The 26610-nt window shown below is 43.3% G+C and overlaps 1 long non-coding RNA gene across 3 annotated transcripts in view; it reads left to right on the top strand.

The window, feature by feature from the left end:
- LOC122708854 overlaps nt 1–26610 on the top strand; it is a 152867-nt gene that overhangs the window by 114155 nt on the left and 12102 nt on the right. The window contains exons 1-3 of one of the 3 annotated variants that reach the window (XR_006345335.1): nt 7651–7844; nt 8603–8710; nt 12052–12158. The exons of 1 other annotated variant lie outside the window; for it this stretch is intronic. This is a non-coding gene — a long non-coding RNA (uncharacterized LOC122708854). Of the gene's footprint in view, nt 1–7650; nt 7845–8602; nt 8711–12051; nt 12159–26610 lie in introns of those variants that run through there. One more of the 3 variants, XR_006345336.1, reaches the window with a different exon arrangement.

Here is a 26610-nt window from a genome sequence, read left to right as displayed (position 1 = left end):
TTTCTTTTTTTTTTTTTTTTAAAGTAGCTACTTTTGTGGAGGTTGAGGATTGGCCAAACCTTGGCACCCAACAAGAGGTGAAACCAGAAATGGTTGGTGCTTACCACAGGTTGCTGTCTCGTCAGTATGGACTTGAAACTGCTCGGTAACTCCCTGCCCAAGGAAAATAAAGTAGTCATTCAAAAGCGAAAATCACAAGTTTTAAGCTCTTTTTAGATAAGATAGATGCTTCCTGGAAGACCTGTTCACCCATGGATCATCCGGTTGTCAGTCAGTGGCAGCAAAACCAATGGTACAACTCAGTGACCCGACAGTTCTGGGGTTGAACGTAGTCCAGGGATGGGTTTCTTATTTATGTGGAAAGGCAGTGGTTCTGATGTGGGCGTTGGGTCATAATTCTTGTCATGTTTCCTATCAAGGTGTGTATCTCAGCAAGAGCCATCGATCTCTCTCTAGTTTATACGAGGGACAGCATTCCAGGCAAGCAGCCAGTTGAATAAGGGGTCTGTGTTATACAAAGTTGCAGCACCCAGGGAAGCGTTTGTGTATGTAGGTGCATATTTCTGTGCGTATATATTCACAAGCCTTGTTCAGCCTCAGGTCCCCTGAAAACAGAGCCTGAGACGAAGGCTTGCACACAGATGGTTTGTTTAAAAAGTGATCCTTCATGGCAAATTGATAGGGGAAAAGTGAAAACAGTGACAGATTTTATTTTCTTGGGCTCCAAAATCACTATGGACAGTGACTGCAGTCATAAAATTAAAAGATGCTTCCTGGAAGAATAGCTATGACAAACCTAGATAGCGTATTAAAAAGCAGAGACATCACTTTGCTGACAAAGGTCCATCTAGTCAAAGCTATGCTTCTCCAGTAGTCATGTATGGATGTGAGAGTTGGACCATAAAGAAGGCTGAGTGCCAAAGAATTGATGCTTTTGAATTGTGGTGTTGGAGAGAGTCCCTTGGACAGCAAGGAGATCAAACCAGCCGATCCTAAAGGAAATCAACCCTGAATATTCATTGGAAGGACTGATGCTGAAGCTGAAGCTCCAGTACTTTGGCCACCTGATGCTAAGAGCTGATGCTGGAAATGATTGAGGACAGGAGGAGAAGGGGGAGACAAAGGATGAGGTGGTTGGATGGCATCACTGACTCAGTGATCATGAGTTTGAGCAAACACCAGGAGACAGTGAAGGACAGGGAAGCCTGGCGTGCTGCAGTCCATGGGGTTGCAAAGAGTTGGACACGATTGAGTGACTGAACACCAACAAGGCAGCAGGAGTGAAGGATGGAGGGTTCAGTAAAGAGATGTCTAACTGAGTTGACCACCGTATGGACAACTGGTGCTGCCTCCTGAGGGGCCTTTTGAGGAGCTTAGGAAATGCATTGCAGGTGTGTCTATACAGGCAATGCAGAGGGATGCAGTGGCATGCCAGCTCCCACCCGGCACTGGTCAGGGTGGCCCTGAGAACTCCAGCTCATCCGTACCTCCTGGATGTACTTGCGAGTCCTAGATCAGACCCCAGGGCCTTGGAGAAGCTCCGGGGCAGAAAGTGGAAGCTGTGAGGTGTAGGGCATGATTCTGCAGATGTTGAGTGTTTAGTTTTATCAGTTTTGATAAATGCATAAGCCTGTGTATGAGATCCCCACCCCTAGAAAGATGTAGTCTACTTCCATCTTCCCAGAAGTATCCTTGGATGCCTTCCTAATCAATCCCTTGCAACTCCAGAAGCAATCACTGGTTTGATTTCTATTAGCATATATTAATTTTCTCATCTAAAACTCCATACAGATGTGATCATCTGCTGTATACTATCTTATATGTGGTTCCTTTCACTCAACATGATGTTCTGGACATTCACCCATATTGTTTCATGTCTCTGCATTTTGTACCTTTTTATTCCCATGTAGTAGTCCAGTGTATAAATCTATCACCATTTGTTTAGCCATCCTTCTATTGATTGACACTTTAGTGGTTTCCAGTACATCACTGTTATGAATAAAGTTGCTATAAACAAGTCTTTTTCTTGACATGTGTTTCTATTTCCCTTGGGTAAATACCTCGGAGACTGCTGGGTCATCAAATAGCTGTATACTTAACTATATAACAAAAATGGTTGTAACTTGTTACACTCCCACCAGCAATGTATTGGAGATCTGATAGCTCCATAGCCTTGCCAATATCTGGTGTTTTCAGCCTTTTTCACTTTAGCCATTCTAGTGAGTAGGTACCATGATTTCGTTGCAGTCTAATTTATATTTCCCTGAAGACTAATGACGCCGTGTGCTCTTTCAAGTGTGTATTGGCCATTTGAATATTTTCTTTGGTGAATGTCTGTTCAAATCTTTTGCTCATTTTTTATTGGGTTGTTTGTCTTTTTATTATGGAGTTCTATGAATTCTTTACATATCCCAGAATCAAGTCCTTTATCAGATGTATGTGTTGCAAATGTTCTTTCTCAGTTCCTGGCTTGCCTTTTTATTTTCTTAACAGCGTCTATTGACAAGCAGAATTGTAAAATTTGACTTCGTTCAATAATTGTTTTTTTCTTTGAAGTTTAGGGCTTTCTGGGCCCTCTCTAAATCATCTTTGCCTATTCCAAGGTCGTAAAAAGGTAGTCCTAGGTTTTCTTGTAGAAGCTTTGTAGTTTTACAAGGAACATGCGGAATTGTTCTCCGTAGTGTAGGCCAACTTGTATTTCTTACCAAAAAAAGTTGGTAGTCAGTACTTTTTATGAGGGCTTCCCAGGTGGCTCAGTGGTAAAGAATCTGCCAGCCAATGCAAGGCACAAAGGAAACATCGGGAAGATCCCCTGGAGGAGGAAATGACAACACACTCCAGTATTCTTGCTTGGGGAATGCCAAGGACAAAGGAACCTGGCAGGATCTAGCCCTTGGGGTCGCAGAGTTGGTCATGACTAAGCAATTGAGCATATGCACTTTGTATAACTTCTGAATATGGATGGAGGCATCACCTTGCAGACTGATGGATTACAGAGAGCTTTAAAAATCCCCACGAAGTTCCCCATGTTTACATCCTGATCTGCCCTTGTGATGGTATGCGAGTCGGGTTGGGGATGGAGGGATGATTTCTGTATGGTCCTTGAATTTACTCTGGGTGATGCTGTTTGCCTTATCCCAGCCCATATGTGCCTGTCACCATACACAGGGTCACTCTGCTGTTGAAACCTGACATATGTTAAATGCCCGTGTTGACACTTCTTTTTTTAAATGAATGGGCTTTTTATTTAACTGGTGGCTGCTGAATTTGTGGGGGCTGCCAGGTCATTAAAATGATGTTTGTTTGAATTTGGCAGAATGAAAAATTGGACTTATATTTACTTTTTTTTTTGTTCCCAAGGCTGTTCTCACCATTCACCACTAACAATACTCTTTTGATTTTATGAAGAAGCCTTTACAGAAAAAAAATGAAGTGCAGAAGAGGTTCATGACATGTTCTAGGCTTCATTGGTATGTGGGGCCTCTCTTCTCCAGTCCCTACAAGTAAAGAAGTGAAGAGGCCCTGGATTATACAAACAAATTAGGGAAGGAACTGTCTTTTCTGAAATTGCATATTAATTGTACAGATTGTCATTGGATCCCAGATGGTCAGTAATTTATGCATTCAGGGAACATCTTCATTTGGGTCTTAGGGGGAAAAAGGCTGGAATCAGAATGCTTGAATTATATTCTGGGTCCTGCTACTTGTTATCAATGTGATCTTCAATGGTTTGTCTTCTCTGTGGGTCTGGATCTTCTTACCTGTAAGATGGAAACAATAACTGCTAGTGTGTCCATCAGAACAGGCTAAACTCTGCTGAGGTCACCAATACCCCTCCAAACATTTGTGCTTTTGTCATAAAACCTTAATTTTTTTTCTTGAGTAAAATTTACGTATTTAATTCTTGAGCGTTCCCTGCTGGTCTTTAGGGTCTCTTCCATGTGGTGACTTAGAGATTAAGATCTCTTTGTATTTTCTTTGTCATCTCACCAAAGGGCTCCCAAAGTCACAACAGTGCAAAAAGGGTTATGGAAGAATCTCACTGCCTGGCACCTGCCTTGCCTTGGAAGTGATATTCATCACCTGTCACAGGAGCAAGTCACACTCCCCTGCCCCCACCAATGGGAGGCTGGGAAATGCAAGAGGCCTCACAATGCACTGCTGGCCGAGTACTTCCTGTTTTTGCTGTGACTGTCATGTATGTTCTGTGATGCTCAAATGAAATCACAGATTAAAATACTTTATCAATTTTTCACAGTATTTATAACAGGATTATATTACTTTGTATTTCATTCAGGTTGTGCTGATTTTGATATGTTTGTTGCCACTTGTATACACTCCCCCCCACCCCGCACCGCCCCAGTTGCCTCTCTTCAAAGTAGAAACAGCAGCCCTGAGGTTTCTTAAAGGTTGGTTGGCAAACAGCTTCTTCCACTCTCTACCTTTTTGCACCTAAACACTTGGTCACCCATCACTTGATTAGAGTAACAGAGTGAAAACACATTGGAATGAGTGGAAGATTTGAATTTTAGAAGAAATAAAAAAGACCTGTAGAAATTTGAACTAGCTGCTGACAACCCTGCCAATTTTGTTTTAATGGCAAAGACACCTCTACAATGAGCCGCTGGCATGGCATGCAAATCACACGTGGAGACCTTCCTTGAGTAGCTTCAATAGGACCCCTATCAATCTTGTTTGTGTTACTGATTTGCTTAGGGAAGCCACTTCTCAAAAAGAGTACAAAGGCAGGCTTCAATGCAGCTTGAGCCAAATTATAATTCTGGAATGAGTGGAATCTGAAATAATGAGGTTTTATTTTCCTTTGCCCTGGGGGTTTCTATGTAGTATTGGAAGAGGAAGAAATATTTGTTTTATTTGAAAGACACACAACTTTCATTGTGTTCAAAGCGGAGTTAGAAAACAAGTCAATAAAACAGCTTCCTAGTACAATGGGACTTGTTCTGGTATTAATTTCATTGTTCAAGGCATTTAACTCAAAAGATCTGGGGTTTTTCCCCTTCACTATTTGGCTCATTTAATTTTGAACTCGGGGCTCATAAACATAACTGCAAAGTCACTGTCTTTGTTATGAGTTTTTTTTTTGTTTGTTTATTTGTTTGATTTTCTAAAGTTCTGAGCCACGGATTCTGTGTGTGGTGGATATACTCAAAGTCTTTTCTCAGGAGGGGTGACCCACACATATGGCCGTAATCCAGAGAAGCTTCCATAGACCTGATAATAACTCTTGCTCTTGTTTTCTTTCTGCACCACATCTGTATAAAACACTGCACGTGCAACATGTGTTCTTAGGCTTGGAATAAAGAAGGGCTATTGATTATCTTCCCACCTTGGATCCATTCCCCCTCTTCGGTGACATCCTTTCTTCATTATATGCAATCTTGGTGGGACTTTCACTTGAGATGCTCTCCCCTTGCTCAACCAGGATAGGAACACATGACCAACCTAAGCCAATCAGAATTCTCTCTCCTGGGAATCTGCATATTGACTTTAAGGATGGAAGCCATTAGAATGGATTCTTCTTGAAAGTTGCTTCCTGAAGAGGTTATCATTACTTCCTGCTACCTGAACTCCCAAAGGTCCTCTGAATCTTTGGTTTCTGACACTTGATACTTCATCCTTTTCTTTAGTTCTGTGTGCTCCCCAAACCTTCCCAGTAGTTTTTTTCTTTTTTTTTTAAATTATGCTTAAATTAATTCTGGTTGGCTTCTACTGCCTGCAAAAACAAATTGTTTCAGCATATTATTTATTTGCCTTTGCCATAGAATCACAGAATTTCAGCAGGATGGAAACTTAAGCTCAAAATGCATTGAAGTGGAGTCTGAAAGGTTGGCCAAGCTCCTTCGTGACATTATAATTTCACTTATTAAAAGTGCTCAAATGAAAGTTATCTGAAGACTGAAAATATTTTTCTCTCCTGGATTGTCCGCTGGTCATAAGAGTTAAAGTTGAAAGAATCCTCTTTATTGTAGACTTACAGTCTCAATCACTCACTTGGTGTTGCTACTTGTGACTCTCATAGGCACCTCAGTCACAGAATGTCTAAAACCAGATGCAATTTCCTCCAAACCTGCTCCCCAGGGAGCCAAACAGAGGGGAGATCAGGATAAGAAATGAGTTCTCATTTTCTTTCCATTGCAACTTCTCATCTGGTGTCCTTACTAGAAGGGTGATATCTCATAGAATAATTTAGGATTGTATTTTTTCCAGAAGCTTCTAAAAACTCTTGTCTATCTACCTATATTCTTCATTTTAAGTACATTACTAAATTTGGAATATAGAGAACAAAAAAGATGGCATCCAATCCTAGCATGCAAAAAAAACTCTTATTAACATTTTGATCTGGTTCCTTTCCTGTGGATTTTAATGCCATGTGGCTAATAGAAAAAAAAATGCATTTTTCATCTTGCTTTTCACTTAGCATTGTATAATAAGCAGTCTCTGTAAGGCAATACGGCTTTCATAACCATCTTCCAAAGGGGGCTACATATTATTCTAATAAGTGGCTATTCTGTATTTACTCAGCTTTTTCTCTTCTGGACATTTAAACATGTCGCATAAATATAGAACACTCAGGTTTTGTACTTACACTTGCCCTGGTTGAAGAACAATTCAGACAGCTCCAAAGTTTGCCATGGTGGGGGATTTGTAAAACATTTTCAATTCATTTGGTTCCTTTACCACTAGAGACTGGACTGCTCAGATATGATTGCTTATCACAACATAAGTATCTGTAGTCACAGAACAGTGGGAAACTTTTATAATTCACATTTGTTGCTTACCCATGAAAGTTTGAAAGCACAAAGGACTCTTTTTACTCCTAGGCACTAGCATTGGTAAAATTTTAATAATTTGTATTTAATTTCTCCCATTGAGTTTATTGGGTTTAAGTTTTGGATCTCAACCACTTTGGATTTACTTCTGCTGCCTCCCCTATATTTCAGCAGCGAGTGATTATGTTTGGGTTTCCACTCTTGGAGGGCAATCCTTGGTCTGAACTGTTTTCATTTATTTTATTTTAAAATTACAAAGACATTTCCAGTTATATTTGGTTTTGCAATTCATTCCTCCTCTGTTTCACAAAAACCATAAAACCCACATTGTCTGAAAATGCTGTGTTGAGCAAAATGGATTCAGTCCTCCTTGGAGAACAGAAAAGGATGGAGCAAGTATGTGTTATAAACATTTCCAGGGAGATAGTCTCTTTCCCAGAATTGGTTTTAGTCAAAGGCTGCTGACCAGTTGTGTGATTTCATTTGGGGTTGCTGACCCTGGACCCTACTTGAACTTGACTCTGGATGTCATGTAGGCATCTACCCACATCGTATCTGTGTCCTCAATCTCCATTCCTGCTGGTTCAGCCCCTGCTGTTATTTTTTAAGGGCCCGAGCCATGTAAAACCAAGACTTTGGATTTCTGAATGAACGCTTCTAATGTTAAACTTGGTGGTTTCCTGTCACAGAAGCAAAGACTCAGTGAATTCTGATCGTTCTGCAATGCGGAGCTTTCTTTTCCGGTTAGATTAAACATCCTCATTCCCTTCGATTGCAACATTTGATCTTCCATGCTCAGAATCTGCAAATTCTTTGAACAGTTTACTTTCAGTAGATTACAACTGGCCTTTCATTTTCCAATCTGAGGAAAACCAAGTGGAAAGTGTGGGTTTGCTGGGGGATTGTTTTTCCTGTCTGCCCTCATATTTAGTTGAGACTGTGATAGATGGAACTCAGATGGAGGACTTTCTCATGCAGGCCCTTGCTTCTGGTAGGCACTTATGTTCCAAACACTGTTGGATGGAATCCTACTTGTCCTGGGTCCGATCACAGGTATGAGTATGTGGCCATTGTGGTGGTGCTAGTGGTAAAGAACCCATCGGCCAGTGCAGGAGACATAAGACACATGGGTTTGATCCCTGGGTTGGGAAGATCCAGGAGGAGGGCACGGCAACCCACTCCAGTACTCTTGCCTGGAGAATCCCCGTGGACAGAGCAGCCTGGCAGGCTCTAGTCCATGGGCAGGCAGAGAGTCGGACACAACTGAAGTGACTTGGCATGCAGGCGTGCATTGTGTCAATGGCAGTTGCAGTCTCAATCCAAGACTTGAAAGAGACTTTTGAGAGAATGTGAGACTTGCCCCCTCCACAGAGACCACTTCATGGTCTTCCCTGTGGCCCCCAGCCCTCTTTCCCTTCCCTGAGTGAGGAAGGAAGAAGAGGGAGGAATATCTGGGAGGAACATTGCTCATCATGCTGGAATTCTTGGTTGTTACTGTTGTGCAGTCTCTAAGTCGTGTCTGACTCTTTGCGATATTCTCATCCCATTCCTGATGGGACTTGAGGGGACAAGTGTGCCTGCTCTTCCTTTTGGCTCACCTTTGAAATCTGAGCATCCCACAGTAGTCTCCCATACATTTTGTATCCCCCCTGGTGCTTACTCACACCACTCTTGTTATTTTCACAAAGCCTCTGATCTCTGTTAGACCATGAACTAGTTGAGAGTAGAGAGACAATTGATCAGCAAATGCTTGCTGAGTGAATAAATAAAAGTCATTTCTTGGGGTCTCCCTGGGCCTCTCTGCTGAGCAGAATCCTAGTTGGACTTGAGGAGGTTCACAGATGCTCCCTGGACCTTCTTTCCCAGCAGCGGCCTATGTCGGTTTCCTGTGGCTGCCGTGACAGATTATCATAAACCAGGTGAGTTAAAACAACAGAAACTAATTCTCTTACACATCTGGAGGCTGGAAGTTAAAAATCAAGATGTTAGTGGGGCCCCTCTCTCTCTGAAAGTTCTAGGGGAGAATCTTTCTGTGCTTCTTCCAGGTTCTGGTGGCTCAAGTGTTCCTTGGCTTAGAGCTGCCTAACTTCAATCTCTGCCTCCATCTTCACACAGCTTCTCCTCTCCTCATGTCTTCTCCTTTTCTGTCTCTATTGAGGACACTTGTCATTGGATTTAGGAGCCACCTATGTAATCCAGGAGGACATTATCTTGAGATCCTTGACTCAACTACATCTACAAAGATGCCTTTCCCTAATAAGACTGCATTCACCAGTTCTGAGGATAAGGATGTGGATATAATGCAATATATGGATATAATGTAATGTAAGATGTGATATCTTCTGGGGGACCACTGTTGAACCTAATACAGCCCCAGTCTGAGCCATGCAGAAGGGGATGACTGTCTCATGTCCCCCCCTTCAATTTCACCCAAGCTTCCCCACTTTAAAGAGCAGATGGACACCTTTGAAGTTTTCTCTGCTTTTACTTCCTAGGCTGTGCCACTTGTATAAACATGGAGCCTCTTCCTTGAGCAAAAGGGCCAAACATCTACATTAATTACCTGTGAATATGCAACTGAAAAATGCATTCTTAGAAAATGCCATTTCATTACTTAATAATATGTTAATCATTTCTGAAAGACTGTTTGGAAGATGTCCTTTTGACGTCAGTCAGCATTTGAACTTCCTAAGCACTGATGAAAGAAAGAAATCCCTCCCTGTTTCAAGGATGGTTCTTATTTGTTCTGTGTCAAGTCACAGTCTTTTCAGCAGTGAGATTCTAAGTCCAGCTCAGATGTAAGGCAGGCAGCTTCTTGAGAGAAGCTATTACCTTTTGTTTATTTCTCTCATCACTTGACTTAGTGATTTTTGTTTGGCTTCAGTCAAGTCCTGACAGTATAGAATCAACCATTAAATGGGTTTTCAAAGGCATAGTTCTCGAAGGATCCCCTAGAACCACCAGAGGCTGGCTTTAGAAATAAACAGAGGTGAGTCGACCATCTCACTTTCACTGAAGCATCTAGGCTTTAGTCCTTGAGTCTAGGAAGGGAGAGGATAGACGTGATTAGGGTCAGAAAATAAGAGCTGCTGGCCCCTTTGCTCCCCAGGGAGTGACCTCAGACATGTCACTTTAACTTCTCTTGTCTCTGCTTCCATACATTGGCCTAACACTGTCATCCTTTCTTAGTTCTGAAAATCCAATGCTCCTTCTGACTCTCAGACTCATTTTGAGCTCTAAAATAAAGTTTTTACAACTGATATCTTTATTTAAATTATTTTGCAAAACTAGTTTGGAATTTGGAAATTCATAATCGACAAAGTAACCCATTACTTTCTGTGTGTAAGCAAATATATATGCTTACACACACACACACACACACACACACACACACATGATGTTGGGTCTTCCCTGGTGATTCAGTGGTAAAGAATCCAACAGCCAATGCAGGAGATACAGGTTCAATCCCTGGGTCTGAAAGATCCCCTGGAGAATGAAATGGCAACCCACTCCAGTATTCTTGCCTGAGAAATTCCATGGACAGAGGAGCCTACAGTCCATGGAGTTGCAAAAGAGTTGGACAAGACTTAGCAACTAAACAACAACAACATGTTTGATGTTACAGAAAAGCCCAAATGAACGTTTTGGCCGACCCATTATATACAGATTGCAGCTTAGAGTTCCAAGTTGCTTTAGGAGGGGAAAATCTTGGATGTCCTTACTCAGGTCTTAGCTAATACCATCTATACAGCCTTGTCTTTCATAACTGAGATGGTTTTCTTAAATAGCAAGTTGTCTAAAATTTTAGTGGAAAAATAGCTATATTAACCAGTATATGTCATGCCAACAGCAGTCCCCATCTCAATGACTTAACACAATATAATTGTATGACTTGTTCACACAAAGTGTAATGTCGATCAATGGTCCTGATCTGGAAGCTCTCCTGGGAGGAAAGCTGCTCCTCCAAACTGTGACCCAGATTTCCCCCATCGTTTGATTTCATTTCAGAGCCCATGCCTATGGCCTGGAAGAAAGAGGGGCGGGGGTGCGGGGGAAGCCAAATCGAAGGCACCAGAAATCATGTGATCCCAACCGACCTGCAAAGGATGCTGGGAATGCCATCTTCCTGTGTGGCCAGAGAGAGGAAGGAGGTTTGGCGAGCACACGGTAGTCCCTCTGCCATAGTAATTCTATGTCCTACTTTGGAGTGATGAAGAGGCAGAGGCTGAATGATTAGCATGAGCTCTCATGATATAGCAGGGTAGATCTCAGAAGAAAATTTGTAATTTCCATTGCACTCCTGAGACATTGATCCAAGCTTGCCTTGTCATCATTTTCTACCACAGAAACATTATTTAACCCAAGACTGTGATTTTATTCTTTAATTTGCATCATATGCACCCAATGCCTCATGGGAATAAAATGGGAGGTCCTGTGGGTGACTGACAGCCTCTATTCACTGAGGTTGATACTTCCTTGTAAAAGGGCATCCAACCACATCTTAAGAGGTCAGAAGGGTAATAATCATAATAATAGCCAACATCTATTAAGTGCCTACTATATACTTAGCACCATGATGGGCATGCTTTAGATCTATCTTCTTTAATCTTCTCATTTAATCTCTAAGTCTTACTTTTACCCAATGACGTGGAAACTGACTAATTTCTAAGGATGCATCTCTAAGTGATTTTGAGGAGAAGAACAATTCTAATTCCTTTTAAGGTGATCCCTTTGAGAACAGCAATCGTTTGGATGGATAAGTTCTGACAAGTCTGCGAAAACGTCAGTCACATGACCATGGGGTCCCAACTTGAGTGGCTTGCTGGGGGCTCAGTGCTGGCCTGTCATCAATCTTGCTAGTGATGAGGCTGCCCATCTGCTCTTCATTTTCGATGTTGCCTGCTCAGCTGGCAAGCTTGCCGTCAGAATGTTGGAGAGATCGCCTTGTCCATATAACTGGACAAAATTGCCTGTCAAAAGTGGAGAGTGTCAGTATTGTCTTGGAGGTCTCATGTTTTGGGGAGCTGTGTTTCAGGGGACACTGATTGAAGAATAACTGGAGTGGTTGGGAAAGGTGATATTAATGGGTTCAGACACCTTTATAGATAAAATTAACATCTCTAAACAATCCTTCTTTCCCCTAGAGGTAGAGGCTCTTTGTCCAGCAAAAATTTGGACTCCCTCTGCATTATTCAGATTTATCCTATACAAAGGTATGAGGTTGAGGGGGTGTCTGAGTCCTTCCTTCTTTCCTCCACAGCTCCAGAGATGTCCCTGAAGACAAATTTCACAAGGACTTGCATGGGAGTGGAGCAGAGTTGAAGGCCAGCAAACTATTAGAATGAGCACCTAGTCTTTAGACAAGAGGTATCTCTAGCACAAAGGATGTTTTTATTTGACATGGACAATCAAAAAGAATTTCAGAACAGGTTTTCAAGGGAATTTCATGCCACCAAGACAATGGGAGACATTTTTTCACACTGTAAGAACTAGGTCTACTGACGTTTGCCCTGCTGTGCAAAGGTAATTGGAATCTGGGCCAATAGGTTGGTAAGTCACAGCCTCTGCTTCAATAAGTCATAAGGATTTCAGATGAAAATCAGTTCAGTTCAGTCGCTCAGTTGTGTCTGACTCTTTGCGACCCCATGAACTGCAGCATGCCAGGCCTCCCTGTCCATCACCAGCTCCCGGAGTCCACCCAAACCCATGTCGATCGAGTTGGTGATGACATCCAACCATCTCATCCTCTGTCGTCCCCTTCTCTTCCTGCCCTCAATCTTTCCCAGCATCAGGGTCTTTTCAAATGAGTCAGTTCTTCGCATCAGGTGGCCAAAGTATTGGAGTTTCAGCTTCAACATCAGTCCTTCCAATGAACACCCAGGACTGATCTCATTTAGGACGGACTGGTTGGATCTCCTTGCAGTCCAAGGGACTCTCAAGAGTCTTCTCCAACACCACAGTTCAAAAGCATCAATTCTTCAGCACTCAGCTTTCTTTATAGTGCAACTCTCACATCCATACACGACCACTGGAAAAACCATAGCCTTAACTAGACAGACCTTTGTTGGCAAAGTAATGTCTCTGCTTTTTAATATGCTATCTAGGTTGGTCATAACTTTCCTTCCAAGGAGTACGCGTCTTTTAATTTCATGGCTGCAGTTACCATCTGCAGTGATTTTGGAGCCCCCCAAAATAAAGTCAGCCATTGTTTCCACTGTTTCCCCATCTATTTGCCATGAAATGATGGGACCAGATGCCATGATTTTAGTTTTCTGAATGTTGAGCTTTAAGCCAACTTTTTCACTCTCCTCTTTCACTTTCATCAGGAGGCTCTTTAGTTCTTCTTCACTTTCTGCCATAAGGGTGGTGTCATCTGCATATCTGAGGTTATTGATATTTCTCCCAGCAATCTTGATTCCAGCATGTGCTTCCTCCAGCCCAGTGTTTCTCATGATGTACTCTGCATATAAATTAAATAAGCAAGGTGACAATATACAGCTTTGACGTACTCCTTTTCCTATTTGGAACCAGTCTGTTGTTCCATGTCCAGTTCTAACTATTGCTTCCTGAACTGGATACGGGTTTCTCAAGAGGCAGGTCAGGTGGTCTGGTATTCCCATCTCTTTCAGAATTTTCCACAGTTTATTGTGGTCCACACAGTCAAAGGCTTTGGCATAGTCAATAAAGCAGAAATGGATGTTTTTCTGGAACTCTCTTGCTTTTTTCAATGATCCAGCAGATGTTGGCAATTTGATCTCTGGCTCCTCTTCCTTTTCTAAAACCAGCTCAAACGTCTGGAAGGTCACAGTTCATGTATTGCTGAAGCCTGGCTTGGAGAATTTTGAGCATTACTTTACTAATGTGTGAGATGAGTGCAATTGTGCAGTAGTTTAAATATTCTTTGGCATTGCCTTTCTTTGGGATTGGAATGAAAACTGACCTTTTCCAGTCCTGTGGCCACTGCTGAGTTTTCCAAATTTGCTGGCATATTGAGTGCAGCACTTTCACAGCATCATCTTTCAGGATTTGAAAAAGCTCAACTGGAATTCCATCACCTCCACTAGCTTTGTTTGTAGTGATGCTTCCTAAGGCCCACTTGACTTCACATTCCAGGATGTCTGGCTCTAGGTGAGTGATCACACCATTGTGATTATCTGGGTCCTGAAGATCTTTTGTGTACAGTTCTTCTGTGTGTTCTTGCCACCTCTTCTTAATATCTGCTGCTTCTGTTAGGTCCATGCCATTTCTGTCCTTTATCGAGTCCAGCTTTTCATGAAATGTTCCCTTGGTATCTCTAATTTTCTTGACGAGATCTCTAGTTTTTCCCATTCTGTTGTTTTCCTCTATTTCTTTGCATTGATCGCTGGGGGAGGCTTTCTTATCTCTCCTTGCTATTCTTTGGAACTCTGCATTCAAATGGGTATATCTTTCCTTTTCTCCTTTGCCTTTTGCTTCTCTTCTTTTCACAGCTATTTGTAAGGCCTCCTCAGACAGCCATTTTGCTTTTTTGCATTTGTTTTTCTTGGAGATGGTCTTGATCCCTGTCTCCTGTACAATGTCACGTACCTCCATCCATAGTTCATCAGGCACTCTGTCTATCAGATCTAGTCCCTTAAATCTATTTCTCACTTCCACTGTATAATCATAAGGGATTTGATTTAGATCATACCTGAATGGTCTACTGGTTTTCTGCACTTTCTTCAATTTCAGTCTGAATTTGGCAATAAGGAGTTCATGATCTGAGCCACAGTCACCTCCTGGTCTTGTTTTTGCTGACTGCATAGAGCTTCTCCATCTTTGGCTGCAAAGAATATAATCAATCTGATTTCGATGTCGACCATCTGGTGATGTCCACGTGTAGAATCTTCTCATGTGTTGCTGGAAGAGGGTGTTTGCTATGACCGGTGCGTTCTCTTGGCAGAACTCTATTAGCCTTTGCCCTGCTTCATGCTGTACTCCAAGGCCAAATTTGCCTGTTACTCCAGGTGTTTCTTGACTTCCTACTTTTCCATTCCAGTCCCCTATAATGAAAAGGACATCCTTTTTGGGTTTTAGTTTTAGAAGGTCTTGTAGGTCTTCATAGAACTGTTCAACTTCAGCTTCTTCGCATTACTGGGCGGGGCATAGACTTGGATTACCATGATATTGAATGGTTTGCCTTGCAAACGAACAGAGATCATTCTGTCATTTTTGAGATTGCATCCAACTACTGCATTTCAGACTCTTTTGTTGACTATGATGGCTACTCCATTTCTTCTAAGGGACTCCTGCCCACAGTAGTAGATATAATGGTCATCAGATGAAAATAGGCTAAAGCAAAAATGTCTTTAATATGTAAAATTGTAGCTTTCAGTTTCTGAAATACAGGTTAAAAATTTGTTTCATTCACCTGTCTAATGGGAGGAGGGAAGAGGCAACAGTTCTCTTGGGATTAAACAGTGCGTTTGAAAGCCAGCCCCTAACTGCATACTTTCATCCTGTTCCATGGCCTTTTACTCAGATGTGTGAATTTGGCCATGATGACTATAATGCGCCTGAAAAATGGAGCTGCCATAGGAGGTGAGTGTCCTCTTCCATCCATTTGTGAGTTGGGCTGCTCAGCTGGAGGTTGTGAACATCTAGTAGATGATTAAATAATACAAGATTAAAGAAATACCAGAGCAATTGATATTCACTCTTAAAGAAGGGACTTGGTCAGTGACCTTGGCTTTTTAGGAACATGCTCTCCGTGAGAGTAACATAGATCTTTCTCTCTGTTTTATGGTCAGGGATTGTCTTTGTCTTTGCTCTCAGGCCTTGCACTCCTCTGCTCTGATAGGGCCAACAACGCCCTACCCTTTCCATATGTATATCCTGGGCATGATATTTATAGGATAATCAAATTTTTGTGGTTGTTCAATCTCTAAGTCATGTCTGACTCTTTGCAACCTCATGGACTGCAGCACACCAGGCTCCTCTGTCCTCCACTATCTCCCAGAGTTTGCTCAGATTCATGCCTATTGAGTCAGTGATGTTATCTAACTATCTCATTCTCTGCTGCCCCCTTCTCCTTTTGCCTTCAATCTTTCCCAGCATCAGGGTCTTTTCCAAGTGAGTTGGTTCTTTGCATCAGGAGGCCAAGGTATTGGAGCTTTGGCTTCAGCATCAGTCCTTCCAATGAATATTCAGGTTGTTTTCCTTTAGGATTGACTGCTTTGATCTCCTTGCAGTCCAAGGGACTCTCAAGAGTCTTCTCCAGTACCACAATTCAAAGACATCAATTCTTTGCTGCTCAACCTTCTTTATGATCCATCTCTCACAGTGACTACTGGAAAAAACCAAAGTTTTGGCTAAATGGACCTTTGTTGGCAATGTGATGTCTCTGCTTTTTAATACCCTATCTAGATTTGTCCTAGCTTTCCTTCCAAGGAGCAAGTGTCTTTCAATTTCATGGCTGTAGTCACCATCCACAGTGATTTTGGAGTCCAAGAAAATAAAGTATCTCACTGTTTCCATTGTTTCCCCATCTATTTGCCATGAAGCATTGGGACTGTATGCCATGATCTTTGTGTTTTTTTTAATGTTGAGTTTTAAGTCAGCTTTTTCAACCTTCTATTTCACCTTCATCAAGAGACTTTTTAGTTCCTCTTCACCTTTGCCATTAGAGTGGTATCATTTGCATATCTGAGGTTGTTGATATTTCTCCTAGCAATCTTGATTCCAGCTTGTGATTCATCTAGTCCTGCATTTTGCATTATGTACTCTGCATATAAGTTAAATAAGCAGGGTGACAATATACAGCCTTGTCATACTCCTTTTCCAATTTGGAACAAGTCAGTTGTCCTATTGTAAGGTTGTAACTGTTCTTTCTTGACCCACATACAGATTTCTCAGGAGACAGGTAAGGTGGTCTGGTATTCCTATCTCTTTAAGAATTTTCCACTGTTTGTTGTGATCCACACAGTGAAAGTCTTCAGCATAGTCAGTGAAGCATAAGTTAATGTTTTCCTGGAATTTTCTTTCTTTCTTTATGATCCAATGAATGTTGGCAATTTGATCTCTGGTTCCTCTGCCTTTTCTAAACCCAGGTTGCACATCTAGAAGTTCTTGGTTCATATACTACTGAAGCCTAGCTTGAAGGATTTTGAGCATAACCTTACTAGTGTGCGAAATGAGTGCAACTGTATGGTAGTTTGAACATTCCTTGGCATTGCCCTTCTTTGGGATTAGAATGAAAACTGACTTTTTGCAGTCCCATGGCCATTGTTGAGTTTTCCAAATTTGTTGACATACTGAGTGTAGCACTTTAACAGGATAATCAGATAGAACCACCAAACAAGTATGCAGTCTATCAATAGGGTCTGATTTGAAAGTCTTTCTTTAAATAGCCATAACAGCCATAAACTTCAGGAAATAGGCTAGTGATGATTATAAAATTTACTATTGAAAGTATCTATTATTTTCCTGAGAGATGACCTCTCTTATCCCAGTTGGGCTGATTACATTTCCATAGTTAACATTTCATTATGGCCTGTGTTTTGCTCAGGGTCTCTTAACTTGCTGAGAGCTGAAGCCTGTCAGCTGGGAGCTCTTTTGGGGAATTTGATTTTATTAATACTTTACAGTTAGTGGCCTTTAATTAATGTTACATGAAAATAGGATTCTAAAAGCGTTACAGAGGGCTTTTCACTGGGGTGTCAAAATAATTTACAGTGATTAATAAGCTTTAAATGACCATCACCAGAAATCATTTGAATTCCATTTTTATGGTAAGGCTTTGCCAGGAAGATGTTTATAATTTTTTTAAAAAATGTGTCCTTGGGAAAAATTTCTATCTTACTAGTAAGATATTACTAGTAAGAAATGTAGCATTTCTCCTGAGCAAGGAGTATGTCCTTAGTGGGGTGGGTGGGGGGCTGTTAGATCAACATGCAAGAGCTATGTTGGTGGCCTGCCCTGTGCTATTATGGGATGCCTAAGCCAGATTTATTTATTCACCACTGTTTCCTTCTACCCACCCTGCTCAAAACACACACACACCACACACACACACTCACACTTCTATTCTGGAGAAAGGTGGAGTGTAAACAAATAAAAGCTAACATTTACAGAGAGCTTGTTACGTGTCAGATGGTGTGGTATTTATAGGCAGTGTCTCATTTAAATCTTATAGTAACTCCCTGAGGCCTTATTATTCTCCCCATTTCATGGATGAATATACCAAGGCTCACAGTGATTAATGACTTTTCAAGGTCCTCAGCCAGGAAGTGGCAGAGTAGGATTTAAATGAGGCCATTTTCAGAACTCAGAACCAGTCTATTATAATTTTTCATGGATAAGTAGGTGAGATGTCAAACCCCTGCTCACCTGTGGACAGGCCTGGAACTCAGGATGGGTCTCCACCTTTACAAGGAAATAGGGCAGGTCAGAGGACCAGAGCAGAGGCTCTGTGATGCATACTAGGCACACTCGATGGAGGGAGAGGCTACATCACGGTGGCTACCATGGTACCCAGGGCCGGCGGGTGCCCCCTCCTACCTGGGTCTGCTAGCCAAGCAGCTTCAAGGGGGATGGTAGCTGCTGGCAGAGGGTTTTACAGAGAAAAGATAGAGGCTTGACTCCACTCAATTTCGTAAGAATTGTTCAACATGTTTATTGTAATGGTCTCCTTTCCATGTTTTTATATAGTGCATTAAAAATGAGCCCAAAGAGTTCCCTAGAAGACTCAAGTCAGTCCTGGATCATCCAGTGCCAGATTTTAGCTCAGCCTGTTCTGTCCTAACTCTAAGCCCTCCCTTGGGGAGCTTGGCCCCTCTCCCACCTTCACTGTGAGTTCTTCTCTCTCTAAGGAATACAAACGTCTTTGCTGGAGACCTGGAGCGTAACTAGGACACTGAGTGATCACGTGGCCCTGAGCCGGCTACTTTTATCAGGCAGCTTCCAGGTTCAGGCACCGTGTGTGGTTTGCGCCTTCAGCATCTGGTATATCCCTCACAGCAACCTGTTTCTCCTGTATTGGCTTCTCCTGGGGTAACCATGCGAAGGTGTCTGCAGCCACACACACACACACACACACACACACACACACACACACACACACTCCCTCCCTGAGTGGGAGTCTTCAGATGAGTTGAGTCTGTTTCTCTCCAGGATCCTGGGTATTGGAGAGCTCAGTGGCTGTAATAAGGAAGCTAATGTGACTGAGTCCCTGGGTGGTTGGACTGTCTGTAGGTCGACTTTGATGTCCATTCTGTGTCACCCTGGTTGTTGCCCAGCAAGGGGACTGGGGCCCTTATCACAGTTGTCGTTTCCCATCCCTGTGTGTGAGTTTCGGATCACTGTCTGCCTCCACCCACAGCTGGAAGGACAGGGCCCTTTCTCCTTGCGTCACTAAGTGCCCCAGGGCTAGGGGCACCTTGGGTCCTGCCTGGCCCTCGGTGAGTGGGGTCTGAGTGAGTGAAGGGGAATGGGATGGTGGGCCCCCGCGACAGGCTTGGAGGGGTCCTGGCTGACCTCTCAGGTGCTCTGGGTCAGCGGATGCCGTCTCATCCCCTTGTTTAGAAGAGACGCTGACTGCTCACCTGTGGACAGGAGTCTGGGAGTCTGCGGGGCCTTCAGCTGGCCACGAGCTGACCACAACTTGCACTCCAGTCCTATCTGCCGGGACATGGGAGCTGCCGAACTTCAGAGCTGAGAAAAGTAAACGTCGCCATAGAAACTGTCTGCTTAATTGGTTGAACTTTATAATGGGCCCTCCTGGAGAGGCCTTGTGATCAGGAGCTGTTTTCTCTCAGGTCCTGGGGGTGGGGAGTCCGCTATGACAGCTCAGCCTCTGATATTCCTGCCCTTCCTGCAGGGCGGACCCGGCCTCCTGCTTTTCCCTTTCGTGTGTGTGTGTGTGTGTGTGTGTGTGTGTGCATGCGCAACCATGTTTGTGTTGTGAGGGTGTGTGTCTCTATGACTGTGTGTGTTGGAAGTGAATAAATGCATCTGTTCCTAGCTGATTGTAGGTCTGTGTGTGCATGGATGATTGTGCGTTTGGTGTGTGTTCGTGACTGTGTGTTTGCAGAATATCCATGTGTGCACGTGGATGTCTGTACATGTGAGTGTGTGTCTGTGTGCACACATAGCTGTGTGTTGGGGAGAGTGTGTTGGTCAGTGTATGCCCATGTGTGTGTGCCTCTGTCAGTGTGTGTTTGTGTGTGTATTCCTGACTGTGTGTGCACTTGAGTGCTTGCAGAAGTGTCTGCATCAGTGTGTGCCCACGAACGTCGGTACATGTGAGTGTGTGCGTCTGCGTGTACACATAGATGTATGTTGTAGGCAGGGTATTGATCAGCGTGTGTCTGCATGTGTCTCTGTGTGTGCATCTCTGTGTGTAAGTGTGCTTGTGTGACCCCCCCCCACCCCCGCCCACAGAGGAGATGATGGTGTGTTGCACTCCCCACCACTCCGCATGTTGATATTATCACTTCTGCTTCCCAAGTCTGGCAGGAGACGCAGAATTAAACACAGACGCTCTGGTGCCAAAACAAAATCGTGAAAAGATTTGAAGCCCTCGTTCCCTAAACTTGCAGCCTATCAAACTGGGAACAAGCCTGGCTTTGTTTTATTTCCTGCATTGAACGGGGGTAGAACAGTCTGGAGCCACATTGGTTCTGATAGAAGAGCTGACTCAAAGCCAGGGAATTTAAAATTGCTGAAACCCAAGGCAGCATGGAGACAGCAAAATGTGATGAAGGGAAAAAAGCTTATATGGGAGGCGGGGGGGTGGGGGAAGACATTCTTACCTCGGGGTAGGAATGAGGAGAAGTGGCAGCCCGGTTTTTGAGAAACATAGAAGTACAAAGAGGAAAAAAAAAGTTGGTTCAGGCGAAGAAACCCGGTGAAGGTCGGCGACTCTGATCTCGATTTGCCCTGCATCCAGGGCCAGCTCAGTGGGTGGTACTGACAGTGAAAGCCGGCAGAAGGAACTGGGTCCATTTAAAATTGTTCTCTTGTCCAACCCTTCATCTCACCTCTGGGGAGACGACATCTAGCTGGGAAGCCATGTCCTTGGGTCACAGAAGTCTGAGGTCTCTGGCTCCCAGCCCAGTGCCCCCTGCCCCTTGGGGTCCTAAATGGAAGGTGAGAGCCGGCTTCACCCAGGATCTCTCCCAGCTTGCTTTGCTGGCTCATTGCTTCTCTTTCTGGAAACAAGTTTTTCTCTTTTATTTGGAGCCTCTAATCTTGCACTGGCCTCACCTGAGTTTTCTGGTTTTTATCTTAATCATGAGGTTCTGCAGTACTGTATCAACCAAGTTGTGTTCTCACCAATGACTAGAGAGTCTTTTTAATCCCTTTATCCTCCCCAAGGGAATTGATGACAATGGTTCCCCAAACCTATGGATCCCAAGGTGGCTGACCTCCAGGTCAGTGAGAAGGAAAGAAGTTTGTGGGAGGGTCAGGAAAGGCCGCAAGAACAGAGTGTGGTGGGGGAGGTCAGGGGTTAAGGGAGAATAATTCTATTGCAGGGGGGGTGGGCGTATGGGCCCGCTGGAAGAACTTGTCAAAGGCTCATCATCAACCCGTGTGTCGCAGATGGTTACCCCTGAGGCTTCACTGAGGTGACTCAGCTGGTAAATAATCCACCTGCCAATGCAGGAGATGCAGGTTCAATCCCTGGTTGGGAAGATCCCCTAGAGAAGGAAATGACAACTTGCTCCAGTATTCTTGCCTGGAAAATCGCATGGACTGAGGAGCCAGACAGGCTACAGTCCATGGGGGCACACAGACTTGTATACACTGAGCACACACACCTAAGGGAGTATCTCTGAGACCATGTCTGGCCCAGAGCCAGGTTCCTGCTCTTGGACTGGGCCTCTCTCCCTAGAGGTCATCAGGCCAGGGGCATGGGATTTCTCCCACTCTGCTCCATCCCTTCCTCCAGGCTCACCCTCCTGGAGCAGCCAGCTCTGTATAGAAGCCTAGCCCTTCCCAAGAAGAGGCCCTTGCTCCGTTCTGAGAGCTGCAGGCTGTGGGTGTTTTAGCCATGACCACATCAGCTGCTGACATCATCACCCAGACTCCATCCCATGGGCACCCCCGACAGTTGTTAAAGCCCAGTGTCTAATCTGTCCTGGTTCAAATGATAACTCTTCCCTCTGTTATCTTTTGCCAAGAAAACTTTAAATTATAAATCTCCTTTATTGGGGCTTGTAAAATGAATTGGGATATGTTCATGGAGGAGAATACTCTGTAGCTGCTAAAAAGAAGGGGGTGGATTTATGTAAAGGAATGACATCCACAATATTATTTCTGATTCTTTTCCTTTGATAAGTGAAAAAAGCCAGCTGTAGACAAGCAGGGATTGCTTGATCCTGTTTTTTTTTTTTTTTTTAATTACATAATGAGTATATGTAGACAGGAAGCCTAAATTGTTGGCAATAGTGATTTTGGGGAGGTGGGGCTTGGGAACTTGTAATTTTTACTTCATGTATCTGTTCTCTTCTTCCCCCTCTCTGTTTCAATAGATTCTATTGAGGATAAATAGTTTTTAAATTAAAAAAAAGTCTCAGTCTGAGATGGCTGGAGTTCATGGTAAGCCCACCCCTTCCCCCTTTTTTTTGGGTGGCAACATCACAAGGGTAAAGATTGAGGAGACCTGGCTTTTCTCTTAGCCAGGGCTTTTAAGTCTTTTTGTGTGTGTGTGCCATGGACCTTTCTGACAGCCTGATGAAGAAAGAGGATTCCTTTCTTAGGACTATGCTTTAAATACCTAAAATCAAATAGAACTACAAAGGAAGTCAAATATACTGAGATATAGTTATCAAAAATGTTTGAATTTAGGATATCATAATATATGTGCTCCTTCTTACATTGAAATACAAGATCTAGCTGCAGGTCTCATAACCATTATAACTTAAAATTAGCAAGAGAATACATGATATTTTGAGAAATCTGTAACCCTTGACTGTTACATGCAAGTATCTATAATTGCCATTAGTGACAGAGTCAGATATGCTAACACTACTCTGGCCTGGAGTTTTCCTTCTTAAGTGAAGGAAATACTAAATTATTGTTGAAGTGAAGTGAAATCGCTCGGTCTTGTCTGACTCTTTGCGACCCGTGGACCCACCAGGCTCCTCTGTCCGTGGGATTCTCCAGGCAAGAATACTGGAGTGGATTGCCATTCCCTCTCCAGATGATCTTCCCGACCCAGGGATTGAATCCAGGTCTCCCGCATTGCAGGCAGATGCTTTAACCTCTGAGCCACCAGGGAAGCCCAAATTACTGTTAGGGGTGCTAAAAATGAAGGTATAAAACGAAATGTTTTCCCATCCTGTATCACAAACCCCTATTTGAATTTCCCAGGCTGAGAACACCTATCCTTAATTGGCTGTGAGACACTAAATCACATTATTCCCTCTCTGAGAGTCTCAGTCTCTCTATCTGGGAAATGAGGACTTAGCTATGGCCAATGTGTATTGTCTTCTGCGTCGCCTGTAATTGATTGATAGTGACTTGGTTAGGCGCGTGGAAAACGCTATCAAGATTGCCTCTGAGATCAGTTGGAAAGAAGGCTGGGAGTACTCGGTGATGTCTGCCACGGGCGCTAGATGGGAGAAGGGGAAAAACATGCTCAGCACAGATTTCCATCCCTGGGCCTGAGGAGGCTATGGTCCCTTCCAGCTCTGATACTCTACATTCAGTCTGAAATGAACTATTCTCTTCTGACTCTAGTTAACAGTATCTCCTGTCCAAGAACACTAACAACATCAGCGATTGTTGTTAGTAGTTCTTCCTGAGGATTGTGTGTGTGTGTTTGTGTGTGTGTGTGTGTGGCATGGTCTCCCCCAGTCCACGCGCCCCGCCTCCACATCTTCTGATAGACTTTCCATGAAATGAAATTGTAAGCATTACCTCAAATTTCAGTGATAGAATGGTTACTGGGAACAGATTGTCTAGAAAGAAAACAAGAATTAGTAAACACTGTCTTACAAATGAGCCATCTGGAGATTTATTTACATAAGAAAAGAGGGAAGACTTGGTATTTTCATGCTGGGGTTTGTTTCCTCTACAAGTAGCCACAGGGGTGTATTTGTCATGAACACACATTGAGCTTTTTAGCAGAGATTGCTGAAAGCATGAAAAAGCAATGCTCATTTGGTTGGTTATTTGGAGAATGGGAAGGAGAAGAGAGAGAGAGTGGGAAAACCACCAAAAAACCCGCCACAAAAACCCCATGCTTTTTGAATGAAACTTAGTATATGGGATTTCAAAATGCTTTTAATGCATTCACACCTTAGTTTTAAAATTACGTATTATCACCAAAGTGTCAAATAAGAATGATTTTTGTGTAACAGGGTCAAATTTGGAGGCATTGAACAATCCTGCCAATGCAGAAAGACCGAAGAATAATGCTAAGGGATCAAAACCTTGACACAGTTTGAATCAGTGTGAAGAGTGATCCTAGACCCCAGAGAGACCCCTGGGTGTCAGCCCAGCTTTGCAGAACTACTTAACCCCCTCCTCTAGCTTGTCTGTTTACCACTGTTCCCTCAGGAATCACACATTGAAATAGTCATCTCTTCCTAGGAGACCAGGCACGGGCTTCGCAAGTGGTTCAGTGGTAAAGAATCCGCCTGCAATGCAGGAGATGCAGGAGACTCTGGTCTTAGCCCTGGGTCGGGAAGATTCCCTGGAAGAGAAAATGGCAACCCACTCCAATATTCTTGCCAGGATAATCCCGTGGTCAGAGGAGCCTGTCAGGCTATAGTCCACGGAATCACAAAAGAGATGGACAAGACAGAAGGGCCTGAGCCTGCATGCCTAGGAGACCAGCCTCAGAAACTCTTCTCCCATTCACTCAGGAGTTCATCCTTGCAGGGTGGACAATACAGAGTAGATAAGGGATGGGTGGGGAGGATCCCATGGGTGATGCACTTTCTAAGCCCTCAATCCCCCAGTTGGATGACACCAAAGAGAACAGGGTTGCATTGCACACGACACCTGCAAAGTGATAGTCTTGGTAAAAATAGCCCACTATGTCTGGACAAGCACTGTTTGGCCAATAAAATACAAGTTAATAAGACAACAGTTGGACTGACTTTATAGAAAGATAGCTTTCTGCTCCTGGACTGGGCTGGGTTGTAAAGTCTCTTACATTTTTGCTCTGGAAATTGTATAGCTCAGGGCAGCAGCTCTTTAGAGGGGCAAGAAGAGGCAAGATTAAAAGAGCTGAGCAGGTCCATCGCTGCCCTGGGGCTCCTGGAGTCAGAAACAGATGCAAGGAGGACGGGAAGTGAAGCTTGGAGAGTGAACACAGCTGGAAGGCACCCAGCAATTCAGAGCCATCAGCGTGGAAGATAATTACCTGCTGACAGGTTTCTGATATGTACCTGAATGGGTGTGTTTGTCTGTACGTGTATCTCTTCAGGGTACTTAGGGGCATATTCCATCCTCCATACCTGGGCAAGAGGGGGAAAGGCTCATAAATAAAAACTCAGAACCCCTAAGCATTGTATTGTGAACAAATCTGCAATTAAGCTTGAAAATGTGGGAGATGTAAGGAAAAACAAAATTTGAAAAATGGGAAGGTTCTGAGAGAGGAAGAGCCAGAGCAGAGCTTGGGGTCAGTGTCTGGCCTGGAGATGTTTCAGAAATGGTTCTGAAGGAGTGTATGATAAATTGGCCACCTTGATTGAAGGGAATTATAAGAAGAAAAGCAGTCAGTATGGATGGCACACCCTTGGCCTGGCTATGGGATTTGGACCCTTCATGGCCCATCTCGTTGTAGACACTTTTTGTGGATCCATTTTCCAGAAGAGCATCCTGAGGCTGTGAGAGGGTAAGTGAGTTGCCCAAGGGTATACAACTAGCAAGAGGAAGGGTAGGGCTTTAAAGCTATATAACCTGACCCCTGGGCTTCCCTGATGGCTCAGCTGGTAAAGAATCCACCTGCAGTGCAGGAGACACAGGTTTGATTGCTGGGTCAGGAAGATGCCTTGGAGGAGGGCATAGAAATCCACTCTAGTATTCTTACTGGGAGAATCACATGGACAGAGGAACCTGGCAGGCTATATTCCATGGGGTTGCAAAGAGTCCGAGATGACTGAAGCAACCTAGCATGCACTGCAAACTCAGCCTGACCGCTAAACTTGCCTTCTTAGCTATTACTTTCAGTTCAGTTCAGTCACTCACTTTAGCAAAGGTAAACTTGACCTTCTGGAAGCGACAAATGGGAGCCAAGTGAAGTGGGAGGAGCATTGGAGTAGGAGAAGACTCCAGCTTATGAACCTAAGACTCTTCAAAATGTTGGGCAAAGTCATCATTATTTTGGTATGTTCCTCCTGCAGGATATCATTATTTTGGTATCCTCAGTATAATATCACCACCAATATGTGGAATAGGACAATATAGTTGTAGCATATTGGATTTTATTCTTCAGACTCTTAAAAGGATGTTTATGGGGCTCTGAAAGTGATGCCAGACCGTAGTGATATTGGATAGTTTTCCAGTTCAGTGATTCCAAACATGGAGGAACTACTTGTGATATCTAAAAGTTGTGCAGATTCTCACAGACTGTACTTGTATATTTAGTATCCAATGTTGATGAAATGCATACTATCAAAAACTACTGTAAATTTAGAAATGCCTATAAGTGAATTTATTTGTTATTGTTATGACACCACCTACACATATTTGAAAACATCATGTATGCATGGAAGAGACAAAAAGATTGCTTAGAACACAGACCAGGCTTCCTGAGCAAGGATGGTTAGGAAGGTATGTTTCTATCCTAAAATGAGAAATGAAGGGGTCCTTTTCAAGTAGCACAAAAGTAGTGTTCATGTCTTTT

This window comes from Cervus elaphus, chromosome 15 (assembly GCF_910594005.1).
Source record: "Cervus elaphus chromosome 15, mCerEla1.1, whole genome shotgun sequence".
Taxonomy (NCBI): domain Eukaryota; kingdom Metazoa; phylum Chordata; class Mammalia; order Artiodactyla; family Cervidae; genus Cervus; species Cervus elaphus.
This window is presented reverse-complemented; position numbering and strand designations above follow the sequence as displayed.